General features: G+C 36.2%; 1 long non-coding RNA gene across 1 annotated transcript in view; it reads right to left on the reverse strand.

Annotated features, from left to right (window-relative positions):
* The window catches only part of LOC107714764 (uncharacterized), an 11455-nt gene extending 7254 nt beyond the window's left edge, over positions 1-4201 (reverse strand). The window contains exons 1-2 of the long non-coding RNA XR_001637013.1: positions 3991-4201; positions 3636-3664 (exon numbers count right to left, since the gene is read on the reverse strand). This is a non-coding gene — a long non-coding RNA (uncharacterized LOC107714764). The remainder of the gene's footprint in view (positions 1-3635; positions 3665-3990) is intronic.
* Positions 4202-6016: the final 1815 nt, after the last annotated feature.

Here is a 6016-nt window from a genome sequence, read left to right on the forward strand (position 1 = left end):
ACACGCGCACTAAAGCCTGTGTTGGTCTAACCAGACTACATCACGTCGCGTATGCGTGCACTCTGTAGGTTTAGCTATTGCAATATACTCGATAACGTCATGATGTCTCACGAGTTCAGTATTTGCGCTAAACCTGCGCAGATTTGGCCTGCATGAACTTCCCCAAGAAATGAATGAGTGAACATAATTTACGAAAAGTAACCCACCAAATTGGCTAGTGATTTGACAGCGTTACCCGCCACAGCTGATTTTTACCCGTTAATTTCAAATTGTGTGTGTGTGTTTGTGTGTTTTAACGGTCTTTCATAACTGATTGCTCAGCAGTGCTTGTTCTTCTGCTCTAGTATCAATATTCAGTAAGAAAAGAGACACTGGATAAAATCGGTGAATCAGGAATAAGAAGATGATTGTTCTTATCAATCCACAAACAACAATACCAGATTTTGTTTCTTTGACTCTTTTTGCTATAACAAACATGATTCAAAAACACATTGTTACAGCAGTCAAAGAAAAGTTAATGTTGAAGGTTCAAGAGCCCAACTAAAGCCCCCCCCCCGCCAAAACAAAAACAAACAAACATCTAAACCTCTTCAACTCTCAATAAGATCTTCTGTAGATATCTGACAGAAATAAAGTCAGTCTGGTAATGAGTGAAGCTGGTAATGTTGTTTTAGGAGTTGTTTAATCAGATCTTGAGAGATTCAATGTCTTCTTTTATTTCAGTTGATTTCGTCTAAGGCTGTGGCTGAAGTCAGGTGTAGTTCTTGTGTTTCTCTTTCATTCAGTAATTTTGCTTGTTAACAGCAGCTGTTACTTAATTAATCACAAAATTATCTCATTAACTTCAGCACTGATTCAGTGTTACTTTAACACTCTGTAGTGTGCACACGTTATAAGTGTTCACTTAAAACTAAGGATTTTGTTGTGGGCTTTAAAGGGTTAAAGATGTAAGATAAAAAAACTGCATGTAACATAATTTAAAAGTAATAAACTGTAATTAATTTACAGCAACACTGTATAAAAACAGTAACATCCTGGCAACCAGAGCTGCCAGTAGATTATGTTAATTCAAGGAAAAAACAGTAATATACTGTAAAATGTGACAGTCAGATTTACCAAACAAAACAAGTTAATTATTGTTAATTAACTTGCTGCTTTATTTAAAGACAGTAACTGTGCTGTTGCTGATACAGTGACAATCTCTTTACTAAGTATTTTATTACATAAATGTGTGCTATGCTAATTAATGACAATCTACAAAGATTTGAGTAAAAGTCATGTTTTGTTTGCTTTTTTATTACACTTAAAGTGTTTGTGCTTTTATATTAAGAAATATTTCTTCTTAGTGGACTCAAATGAAATACTTAAGTTCACTGTACTAACACCATATAAACAGTAGCTTTTTTAAACTCGAATGATTTGAAGTAATCGGCTTCCAAAATGAAATTAGTTACCACATGTTATAATAACGGTAACATACTGTAAAAATGAAGAGCTGTAAATTATCTGTACAATGCTGGCAACCACAGCTGCCAGTAGATTACCGTTATTTTACAGTGCATTTTTTTAGTTAACATGAACTAAGAATGAACAATAGTTCTTCAGCATTTATTAATCTTAATTAATGTTAATTTCAGCATTTACTAATGCATTATTAAAATCAACAGTTGTGCTTGTTAACAGTTAATGCACTCTGAATTAACACAAACTAAAAGTGAATAACTGTATTCTCATTAACTAACATTAAGAAGTATTAATAAATACTGTAATAAATGTATTGTTCATTGTTCATTCATGTTAGTTACTACATTAACTAACATTAACTAATAGAACCTTATTGTAAAGTGTTACCAACATTTTTACTAAAAAGTATCTACATTATGATGCTACATCAACATAAAGTGCAATTCAAATTCAACCTAATATTCAGTTTTTGCTTACAGTTTTTACAGTCACTAGGATCCATTTCTCAATAAGGGTTTTGAAAAATGAGATATGTATTGAGAAATAGGTTCTAGCCTTTGTAAATAACTGTAAACATAGTTTTGACATAAAATATTTACTTGAAGTACCCCTGAGATTTTAAGTGAATATTTCAATATATAAACAAATTTGCATTTTCAAGGGGTCCATATAGCATGAAAGAAAATCAGTGTATAACTCCAACCTGGCATAAAAAAAGCATGTATAAATCCTACGATTGCTGATTACTTCACATTACCCCACATTAGCTATACATTCCTACCGTAACTATAAATGTTAGTCTATTGGAACTTATTTCTCTTATTTCTATCATCTGATTAACCAGCGTTTGGAGCAAAATATGTAACATTAACTTATACAGTGAATTTTGTAAATGTTGTTCAGGAAACCTAAAACTTCAACTTACTTTATTCGGGAATAATTAACAAGCTTGCGATTAATACATGTTATTTTAAACATGTATGTAAAACTATACAGGGAATCCTATTGTTAAGGTTAAAAGTAATTAATTTGAAGTTATACAAGTTCATATTAGACCATTTTTATAATAACGGTATATCTATACATTTTTATTAATTATAATGAATATGAATAAGAATGTAATGCATGTAATTTTTGCAAAATTCTCCTCTAGTGTAGGCTATATTTTTCTCGCTAGTTTATGGACAGTGAATGGATTTCCTGAGGTAATGTGACAATGTTTTCAAGCTGCTGTCTTTCCATTCATGAGTGATTACATGAGACACTTCAGTAAGTTGTAGTGTATCTTTCAATATGTTCTCGGATGTTCATCATGTTTATTTCATGCTAATTAGAATGCACTGCTGCTTCGCTTGAACTGAGGCAAAGCTGTATTTATCTTATGAAATTCTTAATAAAACTAACAGAGTTTGAATGCTGAGAATTTGTTTCCTATTATCAAAAGTAACCTTTGTCTTGTCTGTCAGCGCGTTGTCTGTGTCCTCTTTGCTGTGCAGTGTTTTTTACTCGGTAAGAAAAGGAACGTGTGGCGTGAGAGCGCGTACGTGACAGTATCCGCTGGTTAAGTGGTGACGTAAGAAGCGTTGTTTCCGGGTCCAAGCCTCAACTCGCTTCACTTGAGAATACTACCTCAGCAGCCGTTTATGAGCACTGTTTATTCATATTAAACATTTAATCTAAACGTTTTCAAACTTACGGTGTATACTAGTCTCCAAGCTCACAGCGTCCCAAACATAAATTATTTTAAAGGTTAAAGGTTAGGGTTAAAGGTTAGGATTATAATTATTTTTGGTAGTATTATATCACATTGTGAGTGTATATTAGCACCTTTTGTTGTTTTCTCGTGGCGTCTGATAGAGCGTCTGGACGCGGTGACGCGTGACGTCAGACTTAACAAGCGGATAGCCGAGGCTGGAAGGTACACCGGACGAGATGAAGCGCAATGCAGCACACCAGACGTGTCGTGTCCTTGAGTTCGAAGCTAAAATAAATGCTTCTTTCAGCACGATTAAACAAAGAAAATGAAATCGTAGCATATCACATTTTGGGGTGGCCAATCAGATGTCGGGGATGTCCAGTGCCACCCTGGACACCCTCTGGATCCGCCACTGATCTGAAGCAGTGAAGGTGAACAGAATCTGTGAATATGGGGTGCATAAATTGGTTCTTACCGTTCGACATCATCTAGCTCACTTTTCATCTATAATGAAAAAGGAGAATCAAAACCAATCATTAGTATGATCTTAAGTTTTAATCTTAATGTAAACCTCAAACGTAGCAGAAAAGTAGTATCGTGTTTAAGCATTTTAAAATTAAAAGTAATATAATCCTTAAGAGTAGAAATTCTCAAACCAGTTCCATAGGTGCCAGCAGCAAATGAAATTTAATCTTTGTTTCAGAAAGCCATTTTTTTAAAGCCATGATTAACTATTCTGGATTAAGGCCTTCTCTTGTCTTAATTTAAACCCTGTCAAATGTAAACATAATATAATCCTAAACTAATACAAGCAGATCAGAGAAACTCACCGCGGCTGATCCCACAGTAATGCCTGGGGCAGGAGCAGCTAAGACACTCTGTTGTAATGAATATCTGCTATAGAATACTTCTGTATGCCGGCCTACAGTGGAGTTGCTGTCAAATGATGGAACTGCTGGAAAAGTGGTGGTGCTCCTGCCCCGGGACGATTGTTCTATAAAAGTGTCTCCTTCCTTAAAGATATTATGATCAAAGTTGTTTGACTTTAACATTAGTTAAGCTGTATGCTGTAGAGCAGGTGAGTTCGCTCTTTTATAGTGTGATTATTAGGTCACACCCTTTAAAGGCGTGAAATTTCCCAAACAGGTTTCATAGGTACCAGCAGCAAATGACATGTAAAAAATGCAGTTCATCTCGATTCACGTGTGTGTAGGGCACTAAACCATACCAAGACTGGAAAGACTGACTGTGTCATTGATTAGTTTATACTTTATTCTAAGCAAATGTTTTAATAACTTTCTCTCCCTCTCTGAACACAAACCAAAGAAATGTCTTAAATTCTCTTAAATTCTTCTCATAAATGTATTTTAAACATTTTAAATATAAGCAGTTAACCGTCAGCAGCACACTTGGCACACTCTTTTATTGCCTTTTCCCCCATTATTTAAGTAATCATAAGTAAATGACAAATTAGGTATTAGTCAAAAACTTGAATACTCAAAATTCATCCTCTAAAAACCATACTGAAATTAATCACTGCATTACCTTAGAAAACAAAGGTGAAAGAGAACACTGATTTATCATCATTTTCCTCTATAATGGAAAATAGAAACATAGAAAGAAGAAAACCGTTCATTCTGAAACCAGTTCAATGAATTACGACACATAAAAATGCCGTTCATCTCAACTGTCATCCCCAGCATGCTCATTCTTAAACTTCATAATTTAGGACTCAGTTCATTACTATGCAACTGGATCCTGAATTTCTTCTCAGAACGCCCTCAGGTGGTGAGACTGGGCACACAATTGTCTTCAACTATTACATTGAGCACTGACATGCCTCAAGGATTTGTATTGAGTCCCATTTTTTATTCCTCCTTTACACATGATTGTGTTCCTGTATCTTCTGATAACATTATTGTTAAATTTGCAGATGACACAACAGTGATTGGACTGATTACTAACAACAACGAATCAGCTTACAGAGGGGAGATAGAGAACTTGGTAAGCTGGTGCTCTAGGAACGTCTCGGTTACGTATGTAACCCTCGTCCCCTGAAGGAGGGAACGGAACACTACCCACTGAGTAAGACTGGATAACACTGGGGAAACGTACCCGTTCTACTTGGAACAGGGACGTTACGGAAGCTCCAACCTTCCCGAAGGAGGTTTCGGAAGCAATACACATATGGACATCCCTTAGGTGCATATGGAAGAATGGAGGTGATTGTAACCCTCTTGGAATGGCACAGTAGAGTAGTCAGGAGCAGAACGATGTGATCGCTCGGCTCCGAAGCGAAAAGCTGAATATGCGCTGCATCTGCTGCCTACTTATACTCACGCTGTGATCAGCAGCAGCTGGATGCAATAATCGCATGCCAATGTGCATTGGCTCGTTTAGTTTACACTCGAAGTAGATTGGTCCCTCTAAGCGAGATCCCAATTCGTCGGTCCTCCGACGTGACGTCGAGAGTGACCGACTGAAAGGGAACAGTTTGACCCTTAATACAGAGAAGACTAAGGAGTTCATAATCAACTTTGGGAGAACACAGCAGCTGGAATATGCTCCGTTGTTTATTAATGGGGACAGAGTGGGAAGAGTGTCCAGTTTCAAGTTTTTGGGCACATACATCTCAGAGGATCACTTGGTCCACAGATATCATGGCATTGGTAAAGCAAGCCTTCTGTCGTCTGATTTATAGTTTATCCAGTCAAAGCTCTTTTAGTGTAACTGTATAAACGTCCAGCTTCAGCTCATGCTTCACGTGTCTTTCTGCTGTCAAATCTTGACTGATTTTTATCAAGTAAACGTCAGAATAACTGTAGTCATATCTCCAGATGAACACTTTTTAAATTT

The sequence above is a fragment of the Sinocyclocheilus rhinocerous genome, unplaced genomic scaffold (assembly GCF_001515625.1).
Source record: "Sinocyclocheilus rhinocerous isolate Xijiao unplaced genomic scaffold, SAMN03320098_v1.1 scaffold359, whole genome shotgun sequence".
NCBI lineage: Eukaryota > Metazoa > Chordata > Actinopteri > Cypriniformes > Cyprinidae > Sinocyclocheilus > Sinocyclocheilus rhinocerous.